Source organism: Pelobates fuscus, chromosome 10, assembly GCF_036172605.1.
Source record: "Pelobates fuscus isolate aPelFus1 chromosome 10, aPelFus1.pri, whole genome shotgun sequence".
NCBI lineage: Eukaryota > Metazoa > Chordata > Amphibia > Anura > Pelobatidae > Pelobates > Pelobates fuscus.
The window spans coordinates 100072702-100089386 of NC_086326.1; the positions used below are offsets into that span (position 1 = coordinate 100072702).

The following is a 16685-nucleotide window of genomic DNA, read 5'->3' on the forward strand; positions in this document are numbered from 1 at the left end:
CGCCCCTGTTCACAGCAAACATGACTTATCGCTTTGAGGGCGACGCTTACAGGAAGGAGGTAGAGAGGCGGTTAACCAGGTATGGCCCGAATATTTCGGTAGAGACGCTCCTGGCCACCGTGCGCAAGTTGGATGAGGAGAATCGAGCGGCATGGGAATTGGAGCTCCGATTTCGGAGATTGGGGCTGTGGCCAATCGGTCTCTCCTCCCTGCAGCAACCAGCATCCCAGGGAGAGGAGATTATCGGTCCCTCATCCCTGCAGCAACCAGTGTCCCAGGGAGAGTAGATTGTCGGTCCCTCGTCCCTGCAGCAACCAGCATCGCAGGGAGCCGAAGGTGCCGTCCTTCCTCCCCAGCGGCAGTGTGTACCCCAGAGAGCAGAAGGTGTCGTCCTTCCTCTCCAGCGGCAGTGTGAGTTCCAGGGAGCCCTGGGTGCCATCCTTCCTCTCCAGTGGCAGTGTGTACCCCAGAGAGCAGAAGGTGTCGTCCTTCCTCTCCAGCGGCAGCGTGAGTTCCAGGGAGACAAAGGTGTCGTCATTCCTCCCCAGCGGCAGTGTGAGTCCCAGAGAGCAGAAGGTGTCATCCTTCCTCTCCAGTGGAAGTGTGAGTTCCAGAGAGCAGAAGGTGTCGTCCTTCCTCCCCAGCGGCAGTGTGAGTCCCAGAGAGCAGAAGGTGTCGTCCTTCCTCTCCAGCGGCAGGGTGAGTTCCAGGGAGCTGAAGGTGTCATCATTCCACCCCAGCGGCAGTGTGAGTCCCAGAGAGCAGAAGGTGTCGTCCTTCCTCTCCAGCGGCAGTGTGAGTTCCAGGGAGCTGAAGGTGTCGTCCTTCCTCCCCAGCGGCAGTGTGAGTCCCAGAGAGCAGAAGGTGTCGTCCTTCCTCTCCATCGGCAGTGTGAGTCCCAGAGAGCAGAAGGTGTCGTCCTTCCTCTCCAGCGACAGTGTGAGTTTCAGGGAGCCGAAGGTGCCGTCCTTCCTCCCCAGTGGCAGCGTGAGTTCCAGGGAGCCGAAGGTGCCATCCTTCCTCTCCAGTGGCAGTGTGTACCCCAGAGAGCAGAAAGTGTCGTCCTTCCTCTCCAGCGGCAGTGTGAGTTCCAGGGAGCTGAAGGTGTCGTCCTTCCTCCCCAGCGGCAGTGTGAGTCCCAGAGAGCAGAAGGTGTCATCCTTCCTCTCCAGCGGCAGTGTGAGTTCCAGAGAGCAGAAGGTGTCGTCCTTCCTGCCCAGCGGCAGTGTGAGTCCCAGAGAGCAGAAGGTGTCGTCCTTCCTCTCCAGCGGCAGGGTGAGTTCCAGGGAGCTGAAGGTGTCATCATTCCACCCCAGCGGCAGTGTGAGTCCCAGAGAGCAGAGGGTGTCGTCCTTCCTCTCCAGTGGCAGTGTGAGTTCCAGGGAGCTGAAGGTGCCGTCCTTCCTCCCCAGCGGCAGTGTGAGTTCCAGGGAGCCAAAAGTATTGTCCTTACTCCCCAGCGGCAGAGTGAGTTCCAGGGGGAGGAGGCAACCGGTCTTCCTTCCCAGTGGCAACTTACCCCACAAAGGGGAGACCCTAATCCCCCAGAAGGTGCAGATGAGACCGTAGTCTATGCACCCGACATACAGGGATGCTGGACCGTCTATCCAGATCCCCAACTACCCTCACAAGAACACCGGGCGGAAGAGGTAAGCGATGTCTCTCCTCCCCAACCAAGTTGCGTCCAGGCTACCCCAGCAGAAGCGCTGGCATCGGGGCAGAGCGCAGTTGGCCTCTGCCCCCCCAGTCTCTACAGCGTGTTGCCCAGCAGTACCAGAGGAACCACCAGGTGCAGTAAATGTGTGTTGTGGGTGGGCCACTCATGTACTTATTCACTGTGGGTGGGTTTATCGACTAACTCATGCACTGACTGAGAGGTCAGGTACCTGGTTAGTCTCCCCCCCCCCCAAAGGGGAGATGTGTGACGAAATGCCTTTTGTCACTGGGTTTATTGGTGACAAGCTGCCCTTTACCCCTGGCTGTTGGAGGAGCCTGATTGACAGCCTCTTACCTGTTGACTATGGTCCCTGGGAGATTTGGCCCTTCAGGTGCAACATTTGGGCATATTGGATTACTTCAAAATTATCTCCAGGATAGAGACTCTGTGGAACTTGTTTTGGGCAGAAAAGCCATGCTTCATTTGGTCACAAAGGACTTTCCCTTAACTTTTGAACCACTGGTCTGATTCATGCCATTTTTTAATATGTTGTTCCCCTGAATGGATTGATTGTGAATATGTAATTTTTATGGATGTATGGTTTTAGAGTTATGAAAGTTGGGTAAAAAGTATGTTTTAACTGTATGTGTAATTGGGTTACCTCCCAGGATAAGGGGAGGGAATCTGTGGGTTGTAACTGAGATGTTATTGGTTGTTTTATACCTCCCTGTGGGCGGTCCTGTATTGGCAAAGATTGTAATAAAAACCAGACTGGGTGTGCCAGCACCTCAGATCATCTTGTACCTTCATGAAGTTTCGGCTCATGTTTGGGGGATTGGAGAACTACACTCTGGGGATTGCTATAATCACTATACTCCCCAGGGTATAATCGCTGAGCTCTGCTAAGAGCTTGTTCCTGTTCCTGCTCTCTGGAATTCGGAGAGGTCCACCTACTGGAAGCTGGACCCTGGTCTTGGGTCCAGAGTGGGTGGAGTCGGCGAGACCCCAACCAAGCTGCGGCGGTTCTTGGGGTCTGCAGTGGTTATGGTGTCAGGCAGAGTGCTTGGAGACCTCGGAAAGCACTAGGAGCATCCGTCAGCGGAGGGTACCCGGTCGGGGTGCCAGCGGTTCTGTTACAGACTGCTATTAGCTTACAGTGAAAAACTTTTTTATTTTTAAAGGCACGCTATAGTGACACCAGATATGAGTGGCAAAGTGCACTTGCAGAGTTGGCAGAGTACACGCTGAAGGCCTGACACCCACTTTAAGGACACTGACTGCTATTAGCTTACAGTGAAAAACTTTTTTTCTTTTTAAAGGCACTCTAGTGACACCAGATATGAGTGGCAAAGTGCACTTGCAGAGGTTGTCAGAGCACACGCTGAAGGCCTGACACCCGCTTTAAGGACACTGACTGCTATTAGCTTACAGTGAAAAACTTTTTTTCTTTTTAAAGGCACGCTATAGTGACACCAGATATGAGTGGCAAAGTACACTGGCAGAGGTTGGCAGAGTACATGCTGAAGGCCTGACACCCAGACGCTTGCAGACAACTAACTGCTATTCAATCTATTACAGTGAAAAAAATGTTTTTGTTTTTAAATGCAAGCTTAAGCTATTGTGACACCAGATATGAGTGGTGGCACTGGGCAAGTGGGCACAGTATCCACTGTGAGCCTGACACAGAAGCTGGCAGGCAGGCAACTGCAATTACATTACACAGAAAAAAAAAAAGCAGACTCATGTTCTAGCCGTAAAAAGGGCTTTTTGGTGTGCTGCTCTTACAGCAGAGATCAGATGAGTCCTTCAGGACTGTAGTGGACACTGAATACCCTAGCCTAGCTATCAATTTCCCTATCTAATGAACAGCAGCTACACTTTCCCTCCTCTCACTAAGAATGCAGCTTCAGAATGAATCTAAAATGTATGCTGTACAGGAGGTGGGAGGGTCTGGAAGGGAGGGTCTGCTGCTAATCGGCTGGAATGTGTCTGCTGACCTTGAGGCACCGGGTCAAAGTTTCCTCAATGATGACGAATAGGGGGCGGGTCGAACTGCCCATGTGTTCGCCCGCCGTGGCGAACGTGAACACGCTATGTTCGCCGGGAACTATTCGCCAGCGAACAGTTCGGTACATCACTATTCATGTATTGCCGGGCCGTGTTGCTTCCGCCCCTCTTGGTATTAAGTACCCATTAACTAACTTCACAAAGCTTCTTGCAATATTGTCATTTCCATATTTGATGGCAACAATGCTATTTTTGTTACTCAGTTATCGTTTCTGCGTTATATACAAAATAACATCCTTTCATCCGCTCCCCATATTTCGAAATATGTAACTGCTTGCTAGAGTTTTTTCAGTTTCACTTCCCTATAAGATACAATATTTGATACTTACAAAATACAAAACAGATACCTATATATCCTCATTGTCTCTCCATGTAAAATAATAGCTCTTCTACGATCAACTCAACTTCAAAAAAACAGATGAGAGAGAGCGAAAAAAAAGTCTCATGCTCCATTCGGTCAAATTCCCACTATTCATCTCATGCAGACATTATTGACAACCATGCCAATAATTTATGTAAACTGACAGACCACAACATGGACATGAATTATAAAGGCAAAGACACCAATAACAAATGTAACTATTAGAAGTAAGCAGGTGGGCACAAATATAATTAACTCAAGTGCTGTTCTTACTTATAGAAGGCTCTTCAATAGGGGCACTTTTCTGCAATGAAAAACTGTTGTTAGTCAGGATTAATAAGATTTTATCTCTAAAAATGTCTACCTGTTTTAGAAAAATATGTATCGTATCTGTCTCTATAATGTTTCCAATCTTGGCTTCTCTGGAAAAACTGCTAATTTCAAGGCCTGGCAAGATTTTGTGGTGCTTTCAAACATAAGTCCCATATTGTGAGTCTAAATATTAAGACATATTTAATTTGGTCCTAGAGCTGACTGATATCACCCACTAACATTGCAGTGGGTAATCAAATATATGAAAGATGCTATAAAAGACAGGCCAGCATTATAGAAAGAAGATTTTTCATCATAGTAGAAAATAGTTAAAGTGCTGCGTATAGGGCATTATGGGCCTGGAGCTGAAATCTGATTGACTTAATTTAGAAGTTGGATTTACGAATTACGTTTGTGACATATAGCAAGCCAAACCTTTTGTGAGACTGCAATATTACATAACTGGCTTAAGGCTAAACACACAACAGGAAACACAACCACCAAGTACATTATAGCGTCAGTAAAGTAAAAGTGAAATAATGAATACGTTAAAAAGACAATTCAAATACATAAAGGACTGAGCATGGGCTAAATGTAAAAAACTAAACTGAACGTGTGGCTGCTATTTTAGTATTACCACACAGCACCTGTGTTTGCAGCTGGGGTATGTGTCTGCTTTGAAGATAATAACTTTTTTGTCTACTTAAAGGAGCACTCCAAGCACTATAACCACTACAACATCCTTTTAGAGCAGAGGCGAACTGATCAGTTGGGCACTTGGTCACAGACCGAATGCTCAACACTATGACATGCATGTGCACACTAGCACACTGTGACATGTGGAAGAGGTCTTGGGCCCATAGCCATCAATCATCTTTTTCCCCATCAATCATCTCTATTTTTGGCCCTTAAAGTGGAATTCAGAATTACGCAGAGTAGTTGAGAGGATTTGAGAAAGAAGAAGAAGAATTCTTCCGGCTATGGGAAAGGAGCAGCAGTCAGCAGATCACTTCTGTCAAAAATAACTTTGCTCAGCACTTTATGTTTTGTTTTGCCCCCCTTCTAATTTGTTATTTTTAATATTTCACTGAAAAGGAGACAGCTGATTTGCGGAACTCTTTTTTTTTTCTATATACGGTAAGTTACTACTTTTTATTTTGTAATTATTATTTTATTTTTTTTGCATCACCTAAATTTAACAACACTCTCAAATCCAGACAGATTTGCGCACATAGACACTAACACAAATACACTCAGGACTCCAATACATTTTTTAAAATATCTGTTTATTTTCTTTTTCCACTAATATCCTTTGTGCCAGCACCCCAAATACTTATTTCAATTAGCTTTATGCAGCTAGTACATGTGAGTTTAGTATTAGCTTTAGGCAGTTCGTGCATACAGTGCATTTTATTTGTTTGGGGTGTAGAACAAATAAGGCCTGCACACAAGATTACATACAAAGCAATAGGTGGAACCGCTTGAATCTTGGATAATCTGAAAAATACAATAGTATATACAGAATAGCGTAGTATGTCTATTCAATAATATATAATGAATAAAGTAAATGGTAGTTTCACTCACAAAGTTGGAGTCATACCATCATATGACTCTTTTAGTATGCTCCTTTGGACCATTCAGGGGTTGTCCAGACCCTTGTGCAGTCAAGATCTTGGTTTTCCTCTTAATGCTCTTATTTGGTACTCCAAAATAAAGCTGTAGGATATCCAGATATTCCTTTAAAAATGGTTTATTCAAAAAAATATAAAATTCCTTATACCAGAAACAACTGGTCAAAAGTACAGTAAACAGAGAATTAGTCAAATAAAAGTCTCTAAAAGAATGTTCTTAGTTAGTGTCCAAAACGCGTTTCGCCTATTGCTTAGGCTTCCTCAGTTGGAAAACTTCACTCCGGTTTGTTTTCTTCTTTTAAGCTTCCCACCTGACTTTTTTCTCCAATAGGGCATTTACTTCCGGTATTTTCGTATATTGAAACGCAACGTGCGTTCCAGACGTAAGAAATTACTTCCGGGTTCCATCATTATCGAGCGCACGCGCGTCCCACATACGCGTCTACTTCCGTGTTCCGCCGAAGTGGAACGCACGTACACTATTAACCTATGCCCAGAACGATTTTTTAAATATATGTTTTAGCAGAAGTCTTCTCACTTATACACAAAATTATTTTAAATATGCTATCTTAACATATTTGGAAAGGTCTTTTATTTAAGTTTAAAATATCTATATTTTATCAAAGTTATTTTCTTTTTAGACCAGCTATGCCTCATGACTTTATTTTGTCTTTTACATTTACCAAAAACTGGCTTGTATTTTAGAAATATGTCTCATTTTTAAGCTATTTTTAACCAATCAGTATATTTAATGATGTTCATTTTTGTATAATTTATGCACTTTATTGTATCTCTTCGGAAGACTTTTGGAACGCATGTGCGTTCCACAGAGATAAAAACCCATTGGCTACCCTACAGATTTGGAACGCGCATGCGTTCAGATATAGGAAATTGAAGACGACGTTGGTGGCAGATCGTGGTTGGAGCGCACGTGCGTTCCACTTCGGCGGAACACGGAAGTAGACGCCGGTATGTGGGACGCGCGTGCGCTCGATAATGATGGAACCCGGAAGTAATTTCTTACGTCTGGAACGCACGTTGCGTTTCAATATACGAAAATACCGGAAGTAAATGCCCTATTGGAGAAAAAAGTCAGCCGGGAAGCTTAAAAGAAGAAAACAAGGGGGCGTGGTCAACTGAGAGACTGAACGGACGTCTCTTTGTGAGGCTCCGTGCCAGAGAAGCAAAAAAGAAGCCTTTGGCCGAAAAAAACAGGTTTACCTGCAACTACACTTCACCCCCCAACAGCAGACACAATGGGGCGAAAAAATAAGAAAGCTCAGCGTCCGGAGGCACACCGATCCCAAGACATAAGGCTCTCCTTTGAAAGGCCCGTGCCGCGGCTGCAATACAAGATGGCGCCGGAAGCAAGCAAAGAACAGGAGACGTCGGAGGACTCCCACGAGGAGGATGTGATCTCCACGCCACAGTCGGGCGGAGAATCCAACGCACCTGAGTCGGATGAAGACTCAGCCCCCGCCACAAAAGGAGACATAAAGAGGCTTTTGCTAGACCTCAGAAAGGTATGGAGGGAGGACTTACAGAAGGTCCACACTGAGGTGGGGGAGGTCCAAGTTAAAGTCCGGGCTATAGAGGCAAAAGAGGCAGCCAGAAACAGCCAGATGCAGGAGTCCAAGGCACAGATAGAGGGCTTAGCCTCACAGGTGCAGCAGCTACACCGCACGGTGACAACACTAGAAATGCGCCACAGGCGCAGAAATATATGCCTAAGGGGGATACCAGAAGAAATAGGCACAGAGAACCTACTACAATATACACAGACCCTCATCGACTCACTGGGAATCAAGGGGGGGTCAACCCCACCACTGATCTCCTCAGTGTTCAGAGTCAGAAAATCCCCAGCGGCGCCAGAGGGAACCTCCAGAGACGTCATAGCGGTGACATGAGATGTGACAGTCAAGAACGCGATCATAACGTTCTCCAGAACACAGGGGAACATAACCCACGAAGGGAGCTCAGTGGCAATCTATAGCGACATCCCGTTCCCAGTGTTGGTAGAAAAACGCAAATTGGCACCTGTGGCAAGGAAACTACGAGACCGCTCAATAAAATATCGTTGGGGGGTGGAAGGAGCCCTGGAGATGACAGCTGGCGACACGGCTTACACACTGACCTCAGCAGACGACCCTGAGGAGCTGTACAAACTCCTTGAAGCACGTCCCCAGCATGGACAGAGATACCCGCTACACAGCAAAAAGCAGGCAGTAGAGAGACAGGCTCAGAGACTAGCCAGACCATCAGAAGGGGCTACATCCCGGCGCTGAGCCACAGATCACCTCCACCCCGCTGCTCGGAGCGTTACAGCACTGCCCCTTTCTAGATACCCCAAGACAGTGGTGATCAGAGACTTCAAATCAACCACTACTATCTATATATATAATGATACAGTTGTGTTTTACTCTTGATAATGTTACCCATATGCAACACAGCAAAGTTATGTCTTATTCATGAAAATTCAATAAAATACAAATTAAAAAAAAAAAAAAGAAGAAGAAAACAAACCGGAGTGAAGTTTATCCAACTGAGGAAGCCTAAGCAATAGGCGAAACGCGTTTTGGACACTAACTAAGGACATTCTTTTAGAGACTTTTATTTGATTAGTTCTCTGTTTACTGTACTTTTGACCAGTTGTTTCTGGTATAAGGAATTTTATATTTTTTTGAATAAACCATTTTTAAAGGAATATCTGGATATCCTACAGCTTTATTTTGGAGTACCAAATAAGAGAATTAAGAGGAAAACCAATATCTTGACTGCACAAGGGTCTGGACAACCCCTGAATGGTCCAAAGGAGCATACTAAAAGAGTCATATGATGGTATGACTCCAACTTTGCGAGTGAAACTACCATTTACTTTATTCATTATATATTATTGAATAGACATACTACGCTATTCTGTATATACTATTGTATTTTTCAGATTATCCAAGATTCAAGCGGGTCCAACTATTGCTTTGTATGTATTCTTATGTTTCTATGGTGGTGTAGGGGATACCACATATTAGGTGTTTTAGAGCTGCTAACCTTTATTCCTTTCCCACTGTATGTACAAATCTCAACACTGAACACAAGATATTCATTGTGTGTCTAGACTCGTGGTTCCCAAACTCACTGTTGCAACTGGATTTGTGCTCAACCAGAATATTTGGCTTGATGGGACCATTTTTTCTTAAAATATAAAAAAAATTGTGACACCTGAATTTAGGCCAAATGTAGGTTTGGTTCAGCTGAATTTTTGGAGTTGCAGTTTAGTCATGGCCTAAATAAGGATTGCGGGTTCAGGGTCAGCCTTAGGGGGGTATGACTTGTGTGATCACACAGGATGCACACTTCAAGTTGGCACCACCTGACCAATAGGCTGGGGGGGCGGGGGCTGAGTTGCTCCCTCTTCCCTTCTTTGTGGTAGCATTCAGAGGAAGTGATCTTATGTCACTTCCTCTAAGTTTACATTTTAGAATGATATTATTTATATTTTTTTATGTTGATGGTCTTTTAATCAAATGTATGTTTGTACCCATGAGTATGAGTTTGTATCTGTGAGTGTGTGTACAAATTTGTAAGTGAATCCACACATGACTGACCTTACACCAACAAAGCCCGGACAGATAACGGACACTGACTCGTTAACGCAGAGTGCGGGGCATGGACCCCCGGGCGCGCATTTGAACCGTCCACGACAGTATTAAGGCCACTACCTTAAGCCAAATACACGATCAGGACGAAGGCGGAGGAAGGGGTTAGACCCCCTAGACAAGATACCCTTACCCAACCTTCCCCCATAGGGACATAAAGAAAACGTTCTAAAGTTCAGTTTGCACAGTTGCGCTCGGTTGTTCAGTTTGCCACAGAGGCTGGGTGTGGGAATACAAACATGAAAAAGGGAGCTAGCATTACCATATGTACCGTAATATATTTGGATTCTGTAAGCTTTCAAGTTGTTTATTTCCTGTACACATGTATACTGTGCTTCAATAAAAACAAAGATTGCCAAAAAAATAATAATTTGTAAGTGAATCTGTAAATGTGTGAATTTGTTATCAGGACTAAAGCAAGGAATGTCTGGATCATCAGTATGGTTTGCAGTGTGGTCTATTTACCAACATAAAGATGAATGTGGAAGAACTTTCTGTGTTTAGTTTCACAGCCAACGTATTATGGGGAAAAAAAACTGATCTAGACTATATGCATGAACAACTCTTATGGAACCCCTAAGACAGTCAGTGTAGTGTTCACCAGGGCAGACTGACCAGTCTGGCAATCGTTCATGGACCGAGGGCGCAACAACAAGAAAGGATTTTTTTCTTAGTTTGTTGCTAAATTGGAAGCGCTTTAAAGTGTATTGTTTTTATTTTATTTTTGGAACAGCTGGAAAAACAGATGTGAGGAAGGCCAAACTTGAAGGAAACATTTAGTTTTTCAGGTAACTATTTAACTATGTTACTAATTCTCAACACTACTCATTTGTGTTTATAACCTATATCATACTTAACCCCTTAACACCGCAGCCAAATGTACAAGTTGTGAACTAAACAAAATGTAAACAAAACCTGGCATTTGCGCTATATGTCTGTCAAACCGTAATTCACCTCTTTCATATTAAATGCACCCCCCTTATTATATATCATTTTATTCAGGGGAAACAGGGCTTTCATTTAATATCAAATATTTAGCTATGAAACATAATTTAATATGAAAAAATGGGAGAAAATAAGATTTTTTTTCATTTTTTTAGTTCTACATGACATTTTAACTGTCAATGTCATAATACTGTTTGCTTTTACTGCAATAAAATACACATATTTGTATTCAGCAAAGTCTCACGTGTAAAACAGTACCCCCTATGTACAGGTATTATGGTGTTTTGGGAAGTTACAGGGTCAAATATAGCGTGTTACATTTGAAATTGAAATTTGTCAGATTGGTTACGTTGCCTTTGAGACTGTATAGTAGCCCAGGAAATAAATTTACACCCATAATGGCATACCATTTGCAATAGTAGACGACCCAAGGTATTGCAAATGGGGTATGTCCAGTCTTTTTTAGTAGCCATTTGGTCACAAACACTGGCCAAAGTTAGCGTTAGTATTTGTTTGTGTGTGAAAAATGCAAAAAACGCCAATTTTGTCCAGTGTTTGTGACTAAGTGGCTACTAAAAAAGACTGGACATACCCCATTTGCAATACCTTGGGTTGTCTACTATTGCAAATAGTATGCCATCATAGGGGTAATTTTCATTCTTGGGCTACCATAGGGTCATAAAGGCAACGTAAGCAATCTGGCGAATTTTTATGTGAAAAAAATGAAACACAAGCCTTATATTTGACGCTGTCATTTTTGAAAACACCATAGAACCTGTACATGAGGGGTACTGTTGTACTCGGGAGACTTCGCTGAACATAAATATTTGTGTTTCAAAACAGTAAAAAGTATTGCAGCAGTAATATCGTCCACGTAAGTGCTGTTTGTGCGTGAAAAATGCAAAAAACGTCACTTTTACTGGCGATATCATCGTTGTAATACATTTTACTGTTTTGAAACACTAATATTTGTTTTCAGCGAAGTCTCCCGAGTAAAACAGTAACCCCCATGTACAGGTTTTTTGGTGTACAGTTCTAGCAAATTAAATTCCTTATACTTTCGGCATGGGTTGTCAGGCAGGTCCCGCTAATTGTAATTAATTAGGATACCTAATTATGTAAAATTATTACATAAATATATGTGTAGAATTAATATATGTATATATATACATATGTGTATATATACGTATATATATATATATTTTTTAAAATATTTTTATTTATATATAGGTATATATATATAGTGATATATACGTATATATTTATGTATATAGATATATTTATTATTTCGTTCTACGTGTATTTTGATATAAATATATATATATTAATATCACAATACAGTTAGAACGAAATAAAACACATCTATATATTTTTTAATATTTTATTTTTAATTATTTTTTTTATTAAATTTTTTTACGTATTTACATATTTATTTTTTTTATATTATTTATAAATATATATATAACAATAATTATATATATATATTTAATCAGTATCAGTCTACGTGTAATTTGATATTAATATATATATATATAATTATATATATATATTAATATTAAAATACACCTAGACGGTGTATGTGTGTGTGTGTATATGTGTATATATATACTTAGATCATATATATATAACATATATATATGATCTAAGTAAATATTTTTTTTTTACACTAATTTAATACATTTTAATTTGATTTTCAGCCAGCAGGGGGACCTGCTGGCAATGCCTGAGCCAGCTATACCGGCCATGAGATTGTGAGGTCCTCGCAAGGACCTCACTCTCACATGACCGGGAGGGACCGGAGGAGGAAGATCTGCAGCGGGGGGGGCTCCCTGGGAGTCCCCCCAACCGCGATCGCCGGCGTGGGACCACCGGCGACCGGGTAAGTTTAAAAAAAACGGCGGGCGTATATTTACGCCCTGCGGGGTTTAGAGCCGCTTTTAAAAGGACGTAAATATACGCCCGCCGGACTTAAAGGGTTAAATCTCAAGAAAAATATTGATTGACAAAAAAAACAAAAATACTCTGACACTGTAAGTCCCAGAGTCACAACAGATACTTTTTGGTCTGTACCTGGTTTAGGTGTCACCCCCTCCCCTCATACGTTTTTTTTTTTTTTATCATTATTATAAAAAAATTATAATATTAATTACCGTATTTTTCGCTCCATAAGACGCACCTCACCATAAGACGCACCTAGTTTTTAGAGGAAGAAACCCAGAAAAAAAATATTCTGAACAAACTGTCCCATAGTGTTTCTTACTATGGGACAGTTTGTACAGAATATTTGTTTTCTCCCCTGTCCCATAGTGTCCCCCCCCTCCCATAGTCTTCTCCTCTCTCCCATAGTCTTCACTCACCCCCTCCCCATAGTCTTCACCCACCCCCTCCCCATAGACTTCATCCACCCCCTCCCCATAGACTTCATCCCCCCCCTCCCCATAGACTTCACCCCCCCTCCCCATAGACTTCATCCCCCCCCTCCCCATAGATAAATCTGCCTTCATAAGAAGCCTCCAGATGTGCCCAGATATTGATATTACAACTATGCAAATGTCATATTGTATTGACGGTGTAAGATAATTTCAATTTTAGTCAGTGGTCACACCAAAAAGCAGTAATCCATTGTTTTTTTTGTGGTTTTTTTTTTAACAATTACTGATATTTGTTTAGATTTTTAGCCCTTTCACTACTTTACAATGCATTAAATATTTGGTATCTCCTTAATATACCATTAGATTTAGACTATTCCTTTAATATACCATAACCCCCATCAACCATTTACTACACATTTTCAAAGTTAATAAAATATTAAATAAGTTGGGGGGCGGGGCCTAACCGCAGAGCCGAGAGGTCGCAGAAAAGAGCTGCTCCTGCACCTCGGGACAGAAACCTCGGGTTATACGCCTAAAATTTACCGCAAATTCTACAACCGAGTATCCAGCAGAAAGGCGAGACCGGGGGCTACCTACCGACACCAAATATGTGGCATACCAAGCAGGAACCCTCGAAGTACTCCTCAAGGCCTGCCCGCATGGCCGGCACAGGGGAGACGGCCGCTCCCCTGATGCCTCCAACAGAGATAAGCATGATTACGGGCCCTAACCCCCCCCCCTATGGACCGGTGGGGGTAATCCCGGTCCCAGGAGGACCACCCCTGAAGCTGTGGCAGCAACCCCAACGGGACCGACCTATACACAAAATGGCGGAGACTACACCCGAGCCACCAGGCCCAACAAAGAAGACTGACATCCTAGCCCGGCTGGACGCCACATTTAAAGCGTTTTGGGACAAACTAGCAGACCGGCTGAGCACAAGTAAGGCTAGAGATTCAGACCCACCTGAGGCAGCGCCATACCGCTCCCGACCGAAGCGCACACCCAGCCAAGCCAAGCGCGCCAAAAAAATATGGCGGCGGAGAAGAAGCTCTCTCCTGCAGGCAGGGACACACACGGGGCGGCGCCCGACAGCGATTACCGCACGGCACAAAATACAGCAAGCCGCACTCAAGCAGGTAAAAAAAAGGGCCGCTAACCAAGAGAGCTGTGAAGAGCCTGCACTCACACCCGAGAGGGGCCCACACCACGCCTGCAACTATACCGGGGAAAGAGATAGTCCGTCCACACCTCAGCAAACAGGCAGCAGAGCACATGAAGCACACAGACCTGGTGGTCGGATCGGGTGAGTCCAAAAGGCGGATGAAAAGCTCAGATCCTCCACCGGTGACTACTCATCACATACCGCGAAGACCTCCTTCCAAGCCGGCAAAGCTACCAGCGGGTAAAATCCCAACATGGCGGCGGATCAAGCACTGCCACTCACCCAAACACAAAGTGGCGCTGCGGATGCCACACAGGGGACTACAAGCGAGGTCACACCCGCAGCCGGAGAGGGGGAAAGGGATCCCAAAAGCGACCAACAAATCAACTTACCTGAAGAAAGATCCACGCCCGTCACAGACAGCAGGAACCGCGGGAACAGCGATGATACCCTCCAGGGAGGCCAAGGACAAGCGGGACGCCGGGCACAAACCACACCTAGCATTGCTACAAAGATGCACCCATGGGCCCACAAGAGCCCCGGGGGACGAAAGGGACTTACCAAGCCGAGGTGTCGGCTGACAGTGCCGCATACCCTCGAGCAAGGACTGGCAGTCATAACCCAGCCTACTGGTACCAAGACACACAATGTTGTTTAAAAAATGTCACACTTATTGGTTTGATTTGTTTGTTTGTTTTTTATTCATGTTTTGATGACTACTAGCTATCTGCCTTTACTTTTAATCATTAGATAGGAAGTAGCTCAGAATTGTTACCTGATCTGCCATCACTAACCCATGCCAAATGGTGACACCTTCCATGCAAATATAATGATCTAGCATATAAGTTGTGTTTAACGCCTTGACTAGCTAAACAATTCCTGCTCAAAGTTGAACAACTATGTTTTGTTTTTGTTTTTGTTTTTTTCCTGTTAATCATATTACAAAAAGTGCAAGTTCTTCCTGAAATCACTTAGGGTCTGCTAGCCTGGTACAGTCGATGTTGACAGAACTTAATATTGTGAAATGTGCACAATTATCTTTGCTATGAAAGACTCATTGACTTAGACTAGCATGCTATGTAGCACTATACGTGAGTTGAATGGCATCTAACATGGCAGCATGTCACTTACTCTTTAAGTACCCTCGCAACTCAGCCACCTTTAACCCAGATCTACTGTTTGAACAACTGTTTAATCAACCTACTAACATACTTTCCTAACGATATTAAACATGCTTTTGGTACACGGCAAATTAACACTATTAAACAAAAGATGAGGCATCATTACTCAGGAAATGTAATTGACCATAGCTATCGATGTACGGATCCTTTATTGTAAACCGTTATTGCATTTCCCTTTCTTTATTTCTGTACCCCATCTAAAATGCTTCAATAAAAGAAAGATTGACAAAAAAAAAAACAAAACACTAAAGTAGACCAGCATAAAAACATTTTAAATGTATATTGTGACAACTTAATGATGCTAATGAGAAGGTGATATGCTGATATAATTAAAATATAAGAAACAACATTTAATGTAGCCATAATATAAAATGTATATTATTAATATAATCTATATAGCTTGCTTTATTTCTGTAATAGCAATTGTAATCTCAATATATCTGGCAATCCATCTTGTGAATATATTTTTAGTTATAAAACATAGTACAGTTATGAATGCCAATCTTTAAAGGGACGCTCTATTCATCATAAAAAGTTTAGCTTAATGAAGTGGCTTTGGTGTATAGATCAGTGGTTCCCAAACTTTTTAGGTTCAAGGCGCCCTTAATATTTCAATATTTTTTTTCAAGGTGCCCCAATTCAAAACTAATTTCTAGGTTGTATATCTGTACAGCGCTGCGACATATACTGTACAGTGTTGGTGTTTGAAATGGTGTTTGTATATCATTTTAGTGTTTTAATATAGGGGTCTGTTTGTATGTAATGTTTGCATTTGATTGCATCGATGTGTTTGAATGTAATCTTCCCTTTTAAAGGCGGATGTACATTTGTGGGTAGTATTGGTGTTTGAAGGAAGGAGTGTGTTTGTATATAATTTTAAGGTTTGCGTGCAGGGGGCATTTGTATGTAATATTTGGGTTAGATTGTAGGAGTGTGTTTGTATGTTGTGCTGGTGTTTGACTGATTGGATGTATGCAAATACACTACCACATACATACATCCATACATAATTACAGATATACATACACATTGATACAGATATACAAACACACAGATTACAAATAAATACACTGACACATACATGCAAATTCCTAGACATTGAAACATACACACATATACACACATCGACACATACACACACTGACACATACACACCTTAATGCACAAATACACCGGCATATACACAAACACACAAACGCACACTCTGACGCACAGACACACGCAAACACTGACACATGCACGCACCATAACACAGATACACACACTGACATAAAAACACACACCAATGCACACACTGACACACAGATGCACATACACGTACACAGATGTACATCCTGACAC

At 42.9% G+C, this 16685-nt stretch overlaps 1 protein-coding gene across 2 annotated transcripts in view; it reads right to left on the reverse strand.

Moving 5' to 3' along the window:
- The window catches only part of CALY (calcyon neuron specific vesicular protein), an 85702-nt gene that overhangs the window by 53284 nt on the left and 15733 nt on the right, over positions 1 to 16685 (reverse strand). The window lies entirely within an intron of this gene.